Source organism: Staurois parvus, unplaced genomic scaffold (genome assembly GCF_062004578.1).
Source record: "Staurois parvus isolate SC_StPar_1 unplaced genomic scaffold, SC_StPar_1.0 ptg000361l, whole genome shotgun sequence".
Taxonomy (NCBI): domain Eukaryota; kingdom Metazoa; phylum Chordata; class Amphibia; order Anura; family Ranidae; genus Staurois; species Staurois parvus.
This window is the reverse complement of record NW_028318157.1, coordinates 4,136,761-4,158,934: the sequence shown is the minus strand read 5'-3', so window position 1 is coordinate 4,158,934 and position 22,174 is coordinate 4,136,761.

Sequence of the window (22,174 nt, the reverse complement as noted above, 5' to 3'; positions counted from 1 at the left end):
TCCTAATGTCACCTTCACCTTGAAACCATCACCCCCTGAATCACCCATGTATCCAAGCTGCCTTACAAGCCTGGTGCGACCTCCTAACTACTAAATACACTGACGCCAAACAAATCCTTATCCTGATTAACACTCTACACTTTGTCACACCTTCTCTAGACCTAACCCAATGGGAAAAAAGAGGTATAAATACTCTAGCTGACCTCTTCATGGGCCACACTCTAAATCCATTTCAGAATCTCCAAACCCAATTTAATCTACCTGTCGCTGAACACTTTACCTACTTGAGAATCACTCACTGCATACAAACAAAAAATCTACCCCAAACCACAAATATTCCAAATACTGCCTACCACTTCTTTAACAAACCACATTACCTAGGTAAGGGCATATCCACTTTCTACATGTACATATCGAATCTACAATTTGTCCTACAAACATCATCCCTATCAAATTGGGAGAAAATTCTTTCTGAACCCATTAATGCACACTCTTGGGAGAAAAACTTTGTCATTACCCATAAGTCTTCCCGTTGTAGCTCACACTGGGAATCATACTTAAAAGTTCTCCACCAATGGTACCTAACTCCTCTCAGATTATCTCTGTACTACCCAAATTATTCCTCTTCTTGCTGGCGACACTGTAGTGACCCAGGTTCAACATTACACATATTATGGACCTGTAAATCAATCAGGTCCTTTTGGAACAGTGTCTTTTGGCTAATCTCCAAACTATCGAAAACACAGATAGTCCCCAAGTCCCCTTCACTGGCGCTCCTACACATCGGGATCACAAAATTTCCCTACGACACCCACACTATCATTATCCATATACTATTCGCAGCCAAAAACAATATTACCAAATTATGAAATTCTACCACCTCTCCTTCCCTTTCATCACTGATCAAAGATCTAAATCTCCAGTGTGAAATGGAAAAAAGATCCGCCTTTAACAATTCCACGCATTATAAATTCATATCTCAGTGTTTTTTTAGTTGCAAAATCCGAACTGCTCTGTACAATTCTTATAGCCCAAACACAATCTGAATCGTGCACTAACTCTAGACTGGTATACCTCTCCTGACCCCGTTGCTTATACCCCCTCCCTCTTCCTATTTCCCCACACCCAACTCCCTACTTGTTTACTACCCTCTTAATATCCTCCACTCTCCACCAAGGTTCAATAAGAAACTTAGGAATACCTCTAATGTTGATGATTTATAAACCATACTTGACCCCAGCCAATTGGTGGGGTAACTGTTTTATATTGAAATGTATTGACATACTTACCACTGAACCTACTACCTATACACTGTTGTTCCCTTAAAGAAAATTCAATAAAGAAATATTGAAATTAAAGTGCCATGCACTTAGCGCCATAATCCGTACTTTGCGCAAGGAATGTCAGCCTGTCCCCATAATCCTCTCCTTTGTTTCAACTGACATCTCTGGTGTTGGAGCCATGATTCATGTCAATCAGCTTGGTGCAACAGCTCACTAAGGTGTACAAGCACTCTTTATTTTTTTTAACTGATAATTAGCAGATGTAATCTGATGCAGATGTTTGTTTTAGAACTGCAAAGTACATAGTGATTCCATAATATTTTCCTCGGAATTGAGCGATTCCATATTTTTTTCCTCTGCTTGATCTTCAAAAACAGTTGCAATTGACTACAGTTTTATTTATTTTTTATTTTCTAAAGTGTTACTTAAAGCCAGGAAGTTGGAATGTTAAATGAAAATAGTTTTGAGGCATGTCTGTGATTGTTTTTTTTTTCTACACAAGTAAACACACACAGACACACACACACACACACAGACACACACACATTAATTACACAGGTTCTGGGGCTGATTAACCACTTCCAGTCCGGACACTTTCACCCCCTTCCTGTCCAGGCCAATTTTCAGCTGTCAGTGCTATCACACTTTGAATGACAATTGCGCGGTCATGCACCATTGTACCTATATGAAATTTTTAGCATTTTTTTTGAAACAGATAAAACTTGTATATATATATATATATAAATGAAAAAGTCCAAACATTTTGAAAAAAAAGTGTTTTTCTTATAAAATTTGCAAATAAATAATCTTTCTTCATAAATCTTGGCCCAAAAGTAAAAATCAATAACCCAATTTAGTTTATAACCAAAAATTATAATTTTTCAAAAAATGTTTTTACATTTTTATTTTATTTTTTTATATTATTATTTATGTTTTTTTAACATACTGTCACCCTAGCAGTACAGTATCACCAAAGTGACACTGTACTACTTGTGGGGGGTGATGAAGATTTTTTTTTTTATACACTGATTGCTTTTACACCCATAAAGGCTGTAAAAGCAATAATTTCTTGCAGCCATTGAGAAATACTGTGAGAGCTGTGATTAGTCACAGCTTGTCACATGGTACAATGTTGTTGTGCATTCTTGCAGCCATTGAGAAATACTGTGAGAGCTGTGATTGGTCACAGCTTGTCACATGGTACAAGGCTGTTGTGAATAGCCTTGTACCATGTGACCTCTGTGATCATTCACAGATTTCACTAGTAGTAAGCAATGATGTCAGGAAGTAACATCTTGCTTACTACTATTCATGTGATCACTGATTGGCCAATCAGTGATCACATGATCGGGACCTCACACAGAGGTCCTGTATAGTGATCGGTGTTCCGCTGTGTCTGGGAAACACAGCGGGCACCAGATCACAGTGCCGCATGCTCCCAGGGAGCGCGCACAGGCAGTGAATGTGGAGGCCTTTTATAAAGGGCCACCCGCTCCTGCACTGCTCCCATCCAGTTGTTTATGTACATGCGCCAGATGGGAAGTGGTTAAGGTGGTAATTAAGCTCACTTAGTGCCTTATCTGAATTAAATTAGCCTCAGAACCTGTGTAATAAATATGTGTTCGGGTTTAAAGGGATGAGGTGGTAACCCTAATCAGAAGATGCAGGGTGTGTGTTATCTTTCCCCCCTCATCATCTGAAAAGAATGATAGCTGAGCATGTGGAGCTGCACAGCAGGAGTCCTGGATGTCTTTACTCTTCAGATGGTCAAGGTAAGCCTGAAACTCTCCTGGGATAAGGTCAGCAGAGAGATACAGACAGGACAAGGGAAGGGCGCTGGGCAGCCTGGCTCAGTGAACTCCTGCAGTAGACAGTAAAGTTGGGACAGAAGTGACAGCAGAAAAAAAGAGAGCTTGGAGGAGGTGCAGGCTCTGCTGTACTCTCCCCCTCCAGCTCCCCTTCATGTCAGAACAGTGATGTGGGGGGGAGGGTGATATACATTACTGCACCCTCAACTATACCCTCCTGCCCAGGGGCGGACTGACAACTCATGGGGCCCCCAGGCAAAAGGGGATCATGGGGCCCCTGTGTCCTTGCCCAAACTCAAAAAAGCCTATGAAAAAGGTGCCAGGGGCATCTCATGGGCCCCCTACTGACCTCGGGCCCTCAGGCAGTGCCCGAGTTTCCAAATGGTCAGTCCGCCCCTGCTCCTGCCCAGCCTGTGCTGTACCCTCCTGCTCCCAGTACTGTACCCCCCTGCTCACTCTATACTGTACACTCATGCTCCCCTTACTGTACCCCCCTACCCGCCCTATACTGCACCCTCCTGCTCTCTGTACTGTACCCCCCTGCTCACCCTATAATGTACACTCCTGCTCCCCATACTGTACCCCCCTACCCGCCCTATACTGTACATGCCTGCTCCCCATACTGTACTCCCCTGCCTGTCCTGTACTGTACCCTCCTTTTCCCCATACTGTACCCCCCTGCTCACCCTATACTGTACACTCCTGCTCCCCATACTGTACCCCTCTGCCCACCCTATACTGTACATGCCTGCTCCCCATACTGTACTCCCCTGCCTGTCCTGTACTGTACCCTCCTTTTCCCCAAACTGTACCCCTCTGCTCTTTCTATACTGTACACTCCTGCTCCCCATACTGTACCCCTCTGCCCACCCTATACTGTACACTCCTGCTCCCCATACTGTACATGCCTGCTCCCCATACTGTACTTCCCTGCCTGTCCTGTACTGTATCCTCCTTTTCCCCATACTGTACCCCCCTGCTCGCCCTATACTGTACACTCCTGCTCCCCATACTGTACCCTTCTGCCCGCCCTATACTGTACACTCCTGCTCCCCATACTGTACTCCCTTGCCTGTCCTGAACTGTACCCTCCTTTTCCCCATACTATACCCCGCTGCCCACTCTGTACTGTACCCTCCTGCTCCCCGTACTGTACCCCCCTGCCCGCCCTGTACTGTACCATCCTGCTCCCCATACTGTACGCTCTTGCCCACCCTGTGCTGTACCCTTCCACTCCCCATACTGTACCCCCCTACCCACCCTGTACTGTGCCCTCCTGTCCGCCCTGTACTGTACTCCCCTGCCCGTTTTTGTTCTGTGCCCTCTACCTGCCCTGTATGCCCTGGGGATGTGTGAAGGGGGTAGAGGACATAGCTGGGGGTGAAAAGAGGAGTAGAGGACATGGCTGTGGGGGGGAGAGGGGTGTGAAGGGGGTAGAGGTCATTGCTGTGGGGGGTGCCTGATGGGAGTAAAGGACATTGCTGTGGGGGGGAGGTGTGTTGGGGGTAGAGGACATAGCTGTGGGGGGGTGATGGGGGTAGAGAACATGGCTGTGGGGGGAAGAAAGTGTTATGGGGGTAGAGAACATGGCTGTGGGGAGGAGGGGGTGTGCAGGGGGGGGTAGAGATCATCTTTAAGGGTGTGTTTAGGGGTAGGGGATGGGTGGGGCAGCTGGTGGCATGTAATTCTTAAGGCCTGGCTAGTAGCAGTGAACCCTGCCATAGAGAATAATGTGATTTTCAATGTTGTGCATTGCAGCGTGATGGCAGACGCAGGAGAAATCGTACTAGTGTGAACTGGACTATGTTAACAGTAGGCAATCACATGTCTGAACTCTACATACAGCATTGTGATCACCAGGCCACAATACTCCATAAGAGGTATCTTTGGATCATTTCCCTATATAAATAGCCAGCTCTTTTAAGAGGTTGGGTTTTTTTTATACTGTTTATGTGTCATTTTTCTGCATGATTGAAAATGATAAACATATGTAAACCATGCTTTTGTTTAATCTTGTGCACACTGCTACAAGTATGAACACATAATATCCTCCTTAATGGTATAATAAAGGAAAACAGGTTTTTTTTTTACATTGTTTTATATATAAATATGAATGTGACCAGCTTGATGTACGGTCTGGATAAAAGCGCACAGATGTGTCCCAAAGGAAATAAGTGAATGGTATATGTCAACTATGATTGGTGGGGAAAAAACTCACTGCTGCCATGGTAAAAACACATCGGTTTGTGGGAGGTATGAACAGGAGCCAGGCGCTGTGTAGTTTTGTGATAGAAATAATACACCTTGTATGGAGGTGTGTCTTTAATAAGTCATATGGTAAAACAATAATAAATAACCAGCCTGTGGCTTTAGGAAGCCAGGTTCCAAGATGGACGGCCCGTCCGCTCAGAGGGAAGCAGTGGAGTAGAATGCCTGTCAGTGCAGGGACCACGTTTACCCGACGTCCCAGCGTCCTGGATGACGTCACCACGATGTGGAGAGACAGAGGGGGGGAACTATTGCTGGAGCCGCAGCTTTAGAAGGAAGAGGCCGGTTGCTGGGACAACATGTTTCGCACGCATGCGCTTTGTCAAGTCTGTGAAAAGTCCAGCAATTGGCCATTTTATAGGAGACCTGCACGGCAGAAGGGGCCGGCTTAACAACCAAGGGGATAATCAAAGGGATAATCAAGAGCAGACGGCTCGTCTCACAACAGGATCAGATTGAAATTGAAATATGAAAACACATTATAAGGACAGGAACAAAGTGTGATTAAAACCTAAATATGACCATATTAAAAACCTTTTGGGCTTAATTGTGTCAAAATGGCATGTGCAAGATTATCAAGGGGAAAAAAAAAAAAAAATGGGGGGGGGGGGAAGGCTGCTTAATGAAGCTTCATTAGCCAGCTGGATGAGTTCACATCTCAAAAACATTGCTGACAGCAATAAAACACAGGAATGGTGGGAAGGATTGTCAATAATCCTATTCATATCTATAATAGTGAATAGGAAAATTATCATTATATTGGTGCTAATAATATTCATAAATATAATAAAACTACATACATATTTTATAAAACAAACTTGCATAGGTATATATAATAAAACAATATAATGAAAAAATAAAATATACACACACATATATATATATATATACATATACATAAAAAAAAAATATATATATATATATACATATATACATGTGGTAATAAACAGGAAAAAAAAAAAAAAAATTATAAATACATTTCAGTAATTACTCTTATGGACCGAATAAACAGAGTGGTATTAGATATATAAAATATGAAAAATAATGTATAAAATATCAAAGATAATAATCATGTAATAATAGTGATGTGTGTTTTATTATAAAATATATGGAGAACCCTAAGTTACCACTTAGATGATACTATGTACTTCAAGGTCCTCATTAAGGCCATTCGGTACCATAGATCCAAATTTATAGATCCAAAAGGTTTCCCTTTTACATAGGAGGGCTAACCTCTCATTGTCAGTAAGGGTTCCTTTGGGAATGTGTTCTATGGCCATCACTTCTAGGACACTAAAATTCTTGTTGTGATGGCAAAGAAAATGCCTAGGGACACTGTATTTGTCACATCCATCTTTTATGAGCCTTCTATGTTCTCCAATGCGTTTACGTAGAGGACGTATTGTGCGGCCCACATATATCAATTTACAGGGACATGTGAGCACATAAACCACATGATCTGTGGCACAAGTAATAAAATGTCGAATGTCATAAGAGATCCCTTTCGGATCAGTAATTTCTGATTTACCATGGGTGATAAATTGGCATGTCAAGCAACCTTTCTTTTTACATTTGTAAATACCAACTCTGTTATCGAAAAAGGAACAAATGTCCTGTTTGTTGTGAGAGGACATGGACAGTTTACTGGGAGCTAGAATATTTTTGAGCGTACGGGCTTTTCTGAATGTGACCTGGGGAGCAGATGGAAGACTGGGTGCCAGACGGGGATGAAGTTGCAAAATGTGCCAATGTTTTCGTATAATCTTGGTAATCTTACGATATGCCGTATTATAACCAGTTACAAACCTAACGGAGTTTGACTGGTCATGGGCACGTGTTTTTGTAGTGGCTGAGTTTTTGCCATGTTTGGTGAAAGCCTCATTAATGAGTGTAGGGGGGTAACCTTTTTCACAGAATTTGGCAGACAATTCGGTGCCCAATTCCTTATAATCATTGAGTTTAGAACAATTTCTTTTAAGTCGCTGGAATTGGCCACTCGGAATGTTGTTTTTCCATGCCGGGTGGTGACAGCTTGAATAGTGAAGATATGAGTTACCACTGGTGGGTTTGGTGTGATTTGTGGTATGAATAGTGTCACCCTCAAATGATAAAACTAAGTCTAAAAAAATTATACTAATAGGATCAAACACGTGAGTGAATGATAAACCAAACTTGTTGGAATTACAATGCAGTACGAAAGGTAAAAACGTGTCAAGAGCACCATCCCAGATTAAAATAATATCATCAATATATCTTCCAAAGAAGACAATATGTTGGGCAAAGGGGTTGTTTGACCATATAAATTCTTTCTCCCAGAGGCCCATAGTTAGATTAGCGTAACATGGAGCAAAATTTGCCCCCATAGCTGTGCCGTTTATTTGCAAGTAAAACTGATTTAAAAAGGTAAAATAATTATGTTGTAAACAGAATTCCGTGCAATCAATAATAAAATTAGCCTGAACGGAGTTCATGTGGGCATCTGATGATAAAAAGTGTTGAAGGGCAGACAAACCTACTCTGTGGGGGATGGACGTGTAGAGTGACGACACATCCAATGATGCCCAATGGTATCCTGACTGCCATCTATATTTGCTTAAAACCTCTATAATGTGACTAGAGTCCCTGATGAATGATGGCAATTCCATGACTATTGGAATATAAACAGAGATCCTCCTGCGCAAAAGGGAAATAGCCCTACTGTAAGCTGCCAACACTTAATCTGTTACCCAAACAGTGAAAATACCAAAATTGCATAGATAGTGCAGCGCTCAAAACTAACCTATATATACAAATAACTGTGCTCACATGCAATGGTGACACACATATAGTGAAATAACCTCAATTACAAGTGCCACTTAATGATGATCTAAGGTGCCCACATAATCATATAAATATATGAAAAACGCATATATATAAACAACGTGTAAAAACGCATATATAAAAAACACATATATAAAAAAAACATATACGAAAAAAATCCTCACTGGAAGATAATTTTAAATATTTTATAAAGTGCTCCAAGTGTGGTGATGTGACCACATTTAATCAAATTTATCCTCAGAAATCAAACAAAAAAATTGTCCATAAAAACTAGTGGCAAACACATGCAAAGTGAAAAAAAGTGCAAAAAATGTTAAAAATTGTGCAAAACAAATGTGTCCTTGTTCCACAGCAGTGCAATTCTTCCCCTCCTACGGCTAAATTGCCTCCTCACCTCCTTACATCGACCCCTAAGGGCCACACAGCATTCAGGATCTCTCTGGATCCTTATCTCCTGGAGATCAGCACTTCTCCTGCCATCCTGGATCACTTTGAGGGTATTTCCATTACCCCCACTCAGAAGCTTCTATAGGATGATTACTCACCATCCAGTGAGCAAGAAAGAAAGAAATCCTCTAAGTGCAGTATTTTAGAGCCAAACGACACTTTAATGACAGTGTTCAAAACGACATATAGCCACTCACATATTTTCTTATTCCTCTTGACTCGACATGTGGGTGTGCTGCATGTAATCAGAAGGACTTCCTGGGTATACCAAGATGGCGGTTGGCGCCGGAAGTGCGTCACCGCGTACCGGAAGTTTGGCGTGCTAGCGTGCCTACGCGTTACGTCACTATTACTCGTGACTTCGTAGGCACGAGTCCTGTTTATGTCCTGTTTATTACCACATGTATATATGTATATATATATATATATATAATTTTTTTTTTAATGTATATGTATATATATATATATATATATATATATATGTGTGTGTATATTTTATTTTTTTCATTATATTGTTTTATTATATATACCTATGCAAGTTTGTTTCATAAAATATGTATGTAGTTTTATTATATTTATGAATATTATTAGCACCAATATAATGATAATTTTCCTATTCACTATTATAGATATGAATAGGATTATTGACAATCTTTCCCACCATTCCTGTGTTTTATTGCTGTCAGCAATGTTTTTGAGATGTGAACTCATCCAGCTGGCTAATGAAGCTTCATTAAGCAGCCTTCCCCCCCCCCCCCCCCCCCCCATTTTTTTTTTTTTTTTTTTTCCCCTTGATAATCTTGCACATGCCATTTTGACACAATTAAGCCCAAAAGGTTTTTAATATGGTCATATTTAGGTTTTAATCACACTTTGTTCCTGTCCTTATAATGTGTTTTCATATTTCAATTTCAATCTGATCCTGTTGTGAGACGAGCCGTCTGCTCTTGATTATCCCTTTGATTATCCCCCTGGTTGTTAAGCCGGCCCCTTCTGCCGTGCAGGTCTCCTATAAAATGGCCGATTGCTGGACTTTTCACAGACTTGACAAAGCGCATGCGTGCGAAACATGTTGTCCCAGCAACCGGCCTCTTCCTTCTAAAGCTGCGGCTCCAGCAAGAGTTCCCCCCCTCTGTCTCTCCACATCGTGGTGACGTCATCCAGGACGCTGGGACGTCGGGTAAACGTGGTCCCTGCACTGACAGGCATTCTACTCCACTGCTTCCCTCTGAGCGGACGGGCCGTCCATCTTGGAACCTGGCTTCCTAAAGCCACAGGCTGGTTATTTATTATTGTTTTACCATATGACTTATTAAAGACACACCTCCATACAAGGTGTATTATTTCTATCACAAAACTACACAGCGCCTGGCTCCTGTTCAGACCAGCTTGATGTGAATGTTTATTTTTATCAATAGGTCATGTCATAAAAGTAATTTTATTGCAGTAATTGCTATCACAAATAACTAATGCCAGTGATTAACATCAATTTGTGGCTAGTGATTAAGTCACTGGTATTTTGTTCATCTGACATGGCCCTTTAAGATCTGAGAACTCTAGGGAGATAATAAATTCACAAATAAATGCAGCTCCGTAATCATCATTACATGATTAAATATATTTTATTTTACAAACAAGCAGCCTAGGTTCCTGATTGTGGCTTGATATCAGCTTCTTGCTGTCAGGGCTTCTGATAAAGTAGTACAGTTGTCCCTCTGGTACCAGGACTGGGCTCCATCAGTTCAGCTGTACTACCATATTGCTGACACCAATCCTCTTATGGCTGATCATTCTTGTGGGGTTTGGTTCTTGTATCTGTGCACCCCCCACACTTTTATAACCCCCACCCTCCTGCTGTCTGGTCCCCCCTGTGTGCCCCCCATCCCCCAAAGTGCTACCGGCTTCCTCTCCTCCTGTGCTTTGCTGAAGGCACGCAAGAGAGTTAATTTCAGGATGGAGGTGGGGGGGGGGGGGGCGGTGGTAAATAGGTCATTTTTACCAGCCTCTTCCTTTTTCCTCTTCGTTTTTCTGAATGAACACAGTGAGTGATCGGTATTGATCGCTCCTGTGTCCATTCATCACAGTATCATAGACAAAGCTTTATTTATTAACCAAATACAGTTTAATTTAGCAGGTATTGTGTAAGTTATGTTGTATTTGTGATCACTAATAATGATTTTAGTGTATTTGTAGTGAACATATAATTTTATATTTTTAGAGGGAGGGCTGTCAGGTAGGTTGTACAGGGCCCTGTGATTTCTAACAGCAGCCCTGCTGGTAGTCCCTGTGCAGCAAGGGCTGGAGTGTGAGAGTAAGAAGCTGTCCAGGGCTGTCCAATCAGTTAATGGAATGACAAAGTGCAGGATGATAGGAGGAGAGAGCAAAGTGACACAGGGATGAGCTCATCACTGTGCTGCCTCTCCTTTCAATGTCCAGTCACAGCCTGGGTGTGGGTCCAGGAGAGTCTGGGTTTACAAAGCAATCATTGTGACTAAAAAGCAAGGAATCCAAAGCAAATATTGCAACAAAAGTATTTTTTTTTTATTTAATTTTTTTACTGGGTATTTATTTTTTCTTATTTTTGACCTGAGGTCTGCTTTACCAGTGTTCACATCTGTGTTTCCCTGCTTCTCTCAGTGAAAGTTCATGGCTCAGTCCGAGCTGATTGGAATACCAGCCATTTACACATTTCTTTTGACAGCAAGCAGTGAAAGATAACCATGCTCACTGGTATATACAGATATAACCACTAGAGGGAGCATTGTCAAATGTGTAAATGAATGACAGTAATCTAAATTGGTAAGCATGTACCAATACAATAACTAAAATGTAAACATTTAAAATATGTTTGGATAAATGTTGCAGTAATAGAATACAATGTTTACTAAGTCAGAATACACTGCACTACAATCTCTCTCTTTGTTCTACATGTTGTAGGAAATTATGTACTGATCAGCCATGCCAACATGAGCCATTTCTGCTCAGTCCTATAGTATTAATGAAATGCTCAATATCCAAATACACAGCCTGTATTGTATATTTAACAGTGCGCAAAATGTCTTGCTGATGGTCTTAAAGTACTTCTAAAGCCAAAAGTTTTTTTGTTTGTTTGTTAGTTCACCATAGAGTAGGAAATGGATGGAATACCCTGTTTTTTGTCTGATTTTTTTTTTTGTGAAGATTTCCTTTACTTCATCTCCTGTATAGACATCAAACACATGGCTGATGAGCTTTGTACTGAGGTAGGTGAAATTGAGGAACTAGTTTCCCATCAAGTCCACTTTGCTTTTGAATGACAGTACATGGTAATGAGTGGATCCATAGCCGTTATTCAGTCCAATAGCACCTTTCCAATCTGGCCACTGTTGGGTGCTGTAAATCAAAAGTAAAGCGAATCTATCTCTCAGTTCCCCATCAGGCTTCTCCTATCCAGTGACAAGTCCTTTCCCAAATATGGCCATTGCCCATTTTTGGGTAATGACATCACTTGTATCCCCATTTAATTTTACTTTTTGGAATCCCCTGGCTGACCGCTAAATGGAAGTACATGACTACTTCCCAGCACAGGCTTGGCTCACTCTGAGTACTAGCATTTGTCTGTACATCAGCGCATAGTTGGTCTTAATTACCACCAGTTTCCTAATCTGAGAAAAGGTGGTAATTCTTTACAAATTTGCCACTGCCATAGCAACAGAGTTAAAGTGGTGGTAGTAAGAACTGCCTGAATGTGTAATTTTACCTACCCTTGTCCTAATTAGGCACAGGTAGTTCTTAAGGGAACTACCACCAGAAAGTGCTGTCATGGCTGTATTGGATTCCTCTGATCATCTTTATCTCTTATCCTTAGCATGCCATTTTACCTGCCTGGCAAAAATAAGACTTGTTTCTAGGTATAGAAAATAGATCATAATGGCAGTATTTCTTCACAGAAAGGGTGGCAACTTTGGCTGTAAAATATGTCTGGGTCCAGCCTCTCCACCATGCCCCACTTATTGTAAGCACGTAAAACACGAGAACTCCATTGCACAACTAAATGCCGGTTCACATATATGCGGATTGGATGCGGTTTGAACCGTATCCAATCCACATGACATATGAAAAAAAATTGCCTGTTCCCATACGTCTGGCAGTGCAGATTCAGTGCGGATTGAAAAAGAGTCCTGTCCAATTTCTGAGCAGTGTGGTCCAGTTCAGGTGCAGATTACAGGCTATTGACTTCTATGGGAACTGCTTTTGAATTGCATATGTCATGAGTTTGTGAACATGATTTCAGGCCAGTTTTCTATCTTATTTTATTTATTATAGATACTTATATAGTGCTATCAATTTATGCAGTATATTACATATAAATTTGTACATTCACATCAGTCCCTAACCCTTAAGGGGTGTACAATCTAAGATCCCTAACTTACATTCATACATACACCTACTAGGGCCAATTTAGACAGGAGCCAATTAACCTACCAGCATGTCTTTGGAGTGTGGGAGGAAACTGGAGAAAACCCATGCAGGCACAAAGAGAACATGCAAACTCCAGGCAGGTGGTGCTGTGGTTGGGATTCAAACCAATAACCCTAGCACTGCCAGGCAGAAGTGCTAACCATCTAGCCACTGTGCTGCCCTGGGCAGGTCAAATCCTGACCTGAATGACTGCTTTTCAATTCGCACTGAAACCGGAGCTGCCAAGCTGCACCACACATACTGTATGTGATTTGGCAGTAAGACATGGTAGAGGTGAATCTGCTACAAAAACAGAATACACTGTATTTCTTCATAAAAAAACATAGTTCCTCCACAATTGCTTTGAGGTTATGTTGTTTGGAAGTGTAAATGCAAAATGTTGAATTTAGCAGAAATATATCCCACCCAGCCCTTGCATCTCTTTCATAGGGTTTGTACGTGGGGGGCAGAATAATTGGCTAATCATGTGACCACTATGATTGGCTGCCCGGGGGTCACATGATTAGAAACCAGTCCCACCAAATCCCAGTCATTAATACTGACCAAGAGATATCAGATTGGTCATTGGGCTGTGAGCATACTCTCAGCAGAAAAAGCTTTGCCACCCATAGATGGATAAGTGCAGTGTATGAGCATTCACACCCAACCTCTTTTCCACTGCACATGTGTAATGTGGGCAGCAAGAGGTTAACATTTACTTGGTTCATCTTACCTTTTCTACTTCTTGGGCAATTGCAATATGAATGAAGTGTCACTTTGCACACTTCACAAAAAGTTCACACATTGCGTGATGCCATAAAACATACATTATTACACCACCCTCTGCCACACATAACTTCAGCCCAAAATGGCTGCTGCCCTCACACTTATCCACTCCAGTTTAGTGTGTGTGCAAGCGTGAACAAGCCCTTAAAGGATGAAAGTAATAGAGTGGAACATAGGAGTCCAGTCCTATGCAGGGGCGGACTGACCATTCGGAAACTCGGGCGCTGCACGAGGGCCTGGGATCAGTAGGGGGCCCCATGAGATGCCCCTGGTACCTTTTTGATAGGCTTTTTTGAGTTTGGGAAAGGACACAGGGGCCCCATGATCCCCTATTGCCCGGGGGCCCCATGGGTTGTCAGTCCGCCCCTGGTCCTATGGTTACCCATATGCCTAGTAAATCAATCATAGACATATGATCCAAATCTGAATAAATGAATCTCTTACTACTGCCTATTAGTCCACATACAAAACACATTCAACAAAGCTTAAAGACCTTTAAAATATCTTCAAGCTTGAAATCTATAGAAGACCTGCAGCTAGATGACACACAAAGCAGCCTACACCTGTCCTCATACAATTCTGTCTTTCATGGTGACTTTTAATGTAAGTCAATTGAGGTGTGGTAGCTTTAAAAATTGATCATGTCGAGACCTACATCAAGCTTATCCTCATTTTCCTAAGATCTGTGCCAGTTATATAACTGTGTGATTAATAGGGCAAATATCTGCTGAGCTCTGTCTGCTGATGTTAACCTCGTCTCAGTAACCGTGTCACTGAGTTCCGTAATCAGATACAGTATTTTATTTATTACAGTCTTATTGTAAGCAATACAATTTAATATAGAACAAGTTTTGATAATCTGTGCAAAGAGCAGTGATGTACTATTAGACCATACAGTATATTATAACAAGTCAGCTTTTAGAAGTCTGCTGTAATTAAAGTGGAACTCCAGCCAACACATTTTAGTTGGTTTTATTACAGTCTGATTGCCAATTTTGAAGAATTTATTTCTCTCCTGTCAACAAAAGAAATTAATAGAAATGACCCCGGTAGAAATGCCTAGAACAATAAAGCCTGGTGACATTTCTAATCCTCTGTTTAAAAAAAAAATTAAAAATCCCCAATTGCTGTTTCCAATTTGGAGAGGGTCTTCTCCTTTTATTTCCTAATGACTATACAGAAAGTGAAGAGAAATCTCCCCAACATGAAAAAAAAAAAAAAAAAAAACTTACGGAGCTTCCAAGGCTTCCCTGCTCTGATAAAACGGGGAAAATACATGCATTGGTTGCTGTCTGTGTCCTATTTGGAGAAGGTTCCTTCCTTTACTTTCCTGGTGACCACACAGGAAAATAAAGGATATTTACTTAAAGTGGTTATACACCTCCGACATAAAATATGAACAAAGCATACCCCCCTATGCTCTGTACTTGTCTCCATTAAAGAGGTAGTAAACTTGATAACTAAAAATGTTCCTGCAAGGCAATTACGTGAAACTTACCTTAACCACTTTACATCCATTCTATAGCAGTTTTACTGCTAAAGGCAGGCCCAGATCTAGGGGAGTGCTGGAGTGGGCTACGCCACTCCAGATTTTAGTTGTGCCCCCCTAGACCTCTGAGAGTGCATCCACAAAATCCATGAGATCTAATGGGGACACCTGATGTAAGGGGGCACTCTGATGGGGACAGTTGATGTAAAAGGGGCACTCTGAGGGGGGGAATTGATGTAAGGGGGTACTCTGATGTGGATGTTTTATGTAAGGGGCACTCTGGTGAGGACACAGGGACTGTGAAGCAGAGACTCTTATAGGAGCCTTGATGTAAGGAGGAACTCTGCAAAGAACTCTGTTAGGGACACCTGATGTAAGGGGGCACAGGTTTGGTTTAATCACCCTAAATTGACAGCAATCCCAGTTCACTCCTGCACCACCTCTGCACTACCTGTCAGATGATGTTATGACTCCATGGTACAAAAGTGTGCCAAGTGAACAGGGAATATTGGTTCCATGCATCCCTATCACTCTACTTATATTATGCCACCTTACTTTTTTTTCTGTGCCCCCAGATCAGATAGGCTAGATCTGACCCTGGCTACAGGTGGCTTTTTTGTGCAAAATCACGTATATATACATGATTTTGCACTTCCGCCTCATGGAGGCGCGCGCACTGCCGGTGGATCGCTTCTGCTGTGAACTGTCAAAATGAAATATATTCTGCTACATGTTTTTGGATAACAAAAAATCCCAATAAGTGTATATTGATTAGTTTGCATGAAAGATATAGCAAACTATGGTACCTATGGAATTTGTATTTATTTTGTTTTTATACTAGTAATAGCAGTAATCAGCGACTTATAGTGGGACCATGATAGTACAGAGGGCAATCTAACACTGAATGACACTGAGTGGGAAATGAGTAACTGACACTGACATTACCAGTGATACTAATACAGTGACCAGTGATAATACTATACATTGTCACTGCACTAATAACACTGGCTAGGAAGGAGTTTACACCTAGGGCAATCAAAGAGTTAACTGTGTACCTAACAATGTGTAATGTGTGCTGCTTATACTAATAAATGTGGCTGTGTACAGATCCTTGTGTTTTTATTAGACACAGTGCTCTGTACTATCATTTGCTAAGGCGATCAGCAGGTCCTGGCCATAAATCATTGGCCGGGACATTCTAACCAACTTGTGCTGTAGTGAATGACAGCACAGACAGGGCACAGGTACGTGTCCCCTACCTGGCAATGCTATATCACATACTTGTACATGATCCAGTACAGAGGGGCTAACCTGCCACAGTATAAAGGTGGTGGGTGGTCCTGAAGTGGTTACGTTACAGGTTACCCTGGCAGGTTCACTTTAAATCATTACACATTTGAATGGCAGCTGAAGGCATCGGGCAACATAAAAGTTACTTTATTTTCACTGAAATCTATTTTCCAGTATTGCAATCAGAGTGTATCTGCTTATAATAAAAGCAAATGATGCTTTCATGTACAATTTACTCTGTGATTTAATCCATTTAGATTTATACCATTGGCAGCAAAAAGATCGTTGACCCAAAAATGTGTATAAAAAGGACATGGTTACCTAATTTTGCCACAGCTGACTGCTGGGTTTAAAACTAGAAGATGCTGTACCAGTGCTGTCTTTAATGGAGTACCTAGTTTTACACATAAATACCCTGTATTTTTGACAGAAATATTAAAGGAAACTTATGCTATAATACAACTTCTCCTCTACCTTGGCCATACTGCAAAATAAACGCTTAATAAAAAAAAGCAATAAATAAAGCTGAAATCTAGGCAGTTATACAGTGCTCAGCATAAATGAGTACACCCCTTTTGAAAAGTAAGATTTTAATCAATATCTTAATGAACACAAGAAAATTTCCAAAATTCCAACAAAACTGAGTTTTATAGAACATTTGTTTAGCTCATAACATGAAAGTAAGGTTAATAATATAACTTGGATTATAAAATCTTCAGTTTTACTCAAATTAGTTGATGCAAAGATGAATACACCCCACAACAAAAACTACTACATCTAGTATTTTGTATGACCTCCATGATTTGTAAGGACAGTCTTCTAGGCATGGAATGAACAAGCTGGCGACACATTGCAACGTCTATTATTATTATTATTATACAGTATTTATAAAGCGCCAATAGTTCGCTCAGCGCTGTACATTACAGAGGGGGACAGAACATGTGACAGAACAATACCAATACAATGCAAAACATGAGTGGATTGAGGGCCCTGCTCTTTCGAGCTTACAATCTAAGAGATCTTTTTACATTCTTCAAGAATGACCTCTTTTAGAGCCTGGATGCTGGATGGAGAGAGATGCTCGACCTGTCTTTTCAGAATTCTTCATAGGTGTTTGATTGGGTTCAGATCAGGAGACATACTTGGGTACTGAATCACTTTCATCCTGTTCTTCTTCAGAATTGCAACAGTGGCCTTAGATATGTGTTTTGAATCTTTGTCATTTTAGAAAAGTGCATGACAACCAAGGGTACGGAGTGATGGTAGCACCTTCTCTTTCAATATAGAGCAGCACATCTGTGAATTCCTGATATCATCAATGAAATGCAGCTCCCCAACCCCAGCAGCTTTCATGAAGCCCCACAGAAGGGCACTGCCACCATCATGTTTCACTGTAGGCACCATGTGTTTTTTTTTTGTACTCCTCACCTTTGCAATACCATACAGTTTTTAAGTCATCAGTTCCAAAAACAGTTATCGTGGTCTCATCACTCCAGAAGAGAGTCCCAGTAGTCTTCTTTCAGAATGGGCCCTGGCAAATTCTAGGCGGGATTTTTTGTGCATGGGCTTTAGGAGGGGCTTCCTTCGTGGATGACATCCATGCATGACATTCCTCTACAGTCTATGCCATATTTTGTCATGGGAAACAATCACCCCAGTTTCTCTTTCTACTTCTTTAGCTAACTTCATATGAGAAGGGTTGAAAAAAATCGCCATCCAAGTTCACTGCAGACGTTCCTGTCAAGGTGTTAACTTCCGAGGATAGCCATGACGTCTTTGTGAGATGGTTGCATTACCATCTTTGTTACATTTTTATATTACTTTTGCTACAGTATTCTGACTGATAAGTAAAACTTTGCTGATCTCTTCACCTTTCTTGTGTAAAAAAATTATTGTCTTTCTAAGGCCTTGTGACATTTCTTTTCCATGTGGTACCATTGCTGACAGCATGCAATGGGAAGGGGTTTTCTTTGTTAAGTAAAGCCCTTTTATAATTAACTGTCTGCTGGACACCTGTTTAATGAATAATTAGACTCATCTGTAGTTGAATTCTTGTTAATTAGGATTTTGTTGTCTAAAATTTAGCTTTGCTCCTAAGATTTTCATTGGGGTGTATTCATTTTTGCAACATGGTCTTGAATGAATTCGTTAGGAAAAATACTTTGTGTGCAAATTAACAAATCTTGTTTGCAATCAACGGCCCAAGTTTGTGGGAGTATTTTGTAGTATGGTGTCTGATAGAAAATGTTGATTATGAAAGGAAAGTAAGGGTTTTCTGACAAATGTGTTGGGGTATACTCATTTGTGCTGAGCGCTGTGTATATATATATATATATATATATACACACTGTCTTATATTTTTTTTGGCTCAAAACGCTAGGTCTTATTTTTGGGGTAGATCTTCATTTTTTCTTTCCAAAAATATTTTATTAATATAAGAATAGACAAGATAGCATATAGAGCATACACAACTATAAAGCACAGTCAGAACACAGACATGAAACATTACTTTCCGTTTCGCAGACGGGATTTAGTGTAAACCATAATACAAAGCAATGTGGTGTAGAACAATACATCAAGCTTACAATTCAAACCATTGAATACTTAGAGGAAAGTAGGTACAACACTGAATGTGTATGTCGTCTCGTCTTGAGTATCAGCAATGCATAATGATGAGGTGATATGAAGATTAGAGCCTGGAAGGCATTAGATGTTGTTAAAGTCATGGTTTACATGTTTATAGTTTAAGTGTAGAATATAGATGAAGTGAGTCCTATCTGTGTGAGGGTGAATGCACTATTTGGTTGGTGAAGAATGACTGACAAGGTGGTATACCAGGTGTGAAAAAGGAGAGAGGTCAGAAAGAAGAACAGCAAGAAAAAGAGATGTAGGCTGAGATGATAGGTGGGAGAAAATCCAGAAAAAAAAAAAAAATTGGGGGGGGGGGGGGGTGGGGGGCTATGGGTTGAGTGACAGTGGCGCATATAGGCAATAAAAAGTTAAACTGGGTCACCTCCCCGAGTATTAGCCGAGCCGGAAAAATAATATAGCTTAGTATATGTTACGTGCAAGATCAGACAATGGGGTAACACATAGATCAGAAACCCCGTAAAACATATCATGATATAGCACTACAGCCTATCTTTACGTGCGATAAAAGCGTCTTCGATGAACCGGGTATTTCCCGAGGAAATTCAGTCCGGGGATCTAGATTGATCATTTACTATTCTGTGATAAGTAGAAGTGGATTTGAAATGACTCCAACATGCCCATGTTTTCCAAAATCTCTCGGGATGTTCCTTAGCTATAGAGATCAGTTCCTCCATTTCCTCAGTTTTGTCAATCCTAGCAAACCATTCTCGTACAGTGGGAACGTGTGTGGAGCGCCAGTGTACTGGTATACATTGCTTTGCAGCATTCATGTGCATAGCGAGTGACTTGCGGTATGTCAGGTCTTCATTTTTTAATGTACAGGTGTGGACATGGAGTGCACAGGTGAGCTGCAGGCAGTTGTGAATGAGGGTTACTATTGAGAGGGTCAGCTGATTACAGTTTTGAACTTCAGTCAGGTGTTGCAGAGGTGAATTGACAGGTGTTTCAGACCGGGTGCAGAGATGAGCCACAGACAGGGTGCAGGGGTGAGTAGCGGACAGGGGATGCAGAGGTGAGCTGTAGCTGGGAGGAGCAGAGGCAAGCTGTGGCCAGGAGGTGCAGAGCTGAGCTGTGGCCGGGGGTTGCAGAGGTGAGTTGCAACTCAGCTCTCCTATGCACCCTGTCTGCAACTCACCTGTCAATTCACCTCTGCAACACCTGACTGCAGCTCACCTTTGCACATCCCCCCTCCACTGTCTTCATATGGTTAGCTAGCTTTGCAAAACACAGCTGTCAGCAGCCGCCTCCTCTCTATAGTAACCCCCGTTTCGGGTCCTATCTTCCCACACAGTGAATTCACTCACCGCTCCACCTCTTCCCCAGTGGCCGGTGATCACCCCTGGGGCATCGGCTTCCATGCATTAGGCTGCAGGACGAGATGCCCCATCCCACCCCTAAACACACAACACCCGCCGATATCTCTTCCTTCCCTGTCCCACAGTGAGTACAGAGGTAGGGGCATTTTTTTTACTTTAAACTGTGTGATTATTTTGTGTTTCACAGCCAGGAGGTTCTCCTGGTCAAGGTTGTATGCTGGTGTCAGCAGGTGCTCCTAATTAAGCTCAAAGTGAACATGAACAGGGAACCCAAAATACTCAGCAGCTCCTAAGGGGGCAGCGCTACATTGTTCTGTATCATCTCTAGTCTATTATGAGAGCTCCAGGAATATAAAGGACCATATGAGGTAAGTGTACTATAATATGTTATGTACACATACCTCTGTGCAGTCCTTTCCAAGATCCAAAAACTGCCTGCAGTATGATAGTGTTGTTTTTTTAATTAGCTGACGCAAACATTGGCCCCTATGAGACTTCTATTGCAGCTGCTAATTCCATTCAAAAGATCAGGGACAGGGAGTAGATGGCGTGCAGAATGTAAGCATTGAGCTAATGGTACTGCAGGCTCCCACCACATTAATCAGAGAGCTGTGTCTCATCATTGAGATAAGTGTAATTAACACCTTCTGCCGTCATTCCCAGTTATATTTCCTGATGATCTCTTTTAATAAGGATTTTTTTTTTTTTGCAAAGAATAATGATGATGAGCAAAGCACTGTCCTTTATAGCAACCAGAATTTACCTTTTATCAGTTTACAGCAGTGTGAACATTTGCTGTAATCAATGTCTTGATACCTATCAAAATCGGGTGCAGCTCTGTGTAGAAACCAATCAGCTTCCAGCTTTTATTGTCAAAGCTTAATTGAACAAGCTGAAGTTAGAAGCTGATTGGCTCCTATGCCCAGCTGCACCAGATTCTGAGTGCTCCAGTTTTAGTAAATGTTCCCCATTATGTTATCATTTCAGCCCAGCCATACGTACAGTATTTAGAATTGGTTTAGATTAGGCCAGGGGCGGACTGACCATTAGAGCACTCGGGCACTGCCCAAGGGTCCGGGGTCAGTAGGGAGCCCCATGAAATACCCCTGGTACCTTTTATAGGCTTTTTTGGGTGTGCTTTGAGTGTGGGCAAGGACACAGGGGGCCCATGAAATGGCCCTGGTAGCTTTCTATAGGCTTTTTTGGGTGTGCTTTGAGTGTGGGCAAGGACACAGGGGCCCCATGATCCCCTATTGCCCCATGAGTTGTCAGTCCGCCCCTGGATTAGGCAATACTCAATTTGTTGTTTGCTCTACTTTTAATTCTATAATAATAAAAATGATTTGTTTTACAAATGACTATTATAGAACATTTTTTTTCTATGTGCTGTAAATACTGGTAAACAACTTTGTCTTAGTCACAGGTTTATTTTTGTTTTTTTTTAATGAACGGAAGAAGACATTGATTTTTGTTGAGGAGGATAGAGAAGGCTAATATATGTTCCAGCCTGTCATAGCTGGGCCACTGTTTTGTGATAGAAGTTAGGTAAGTTGTGACGTAGCATTGTGAACAGAG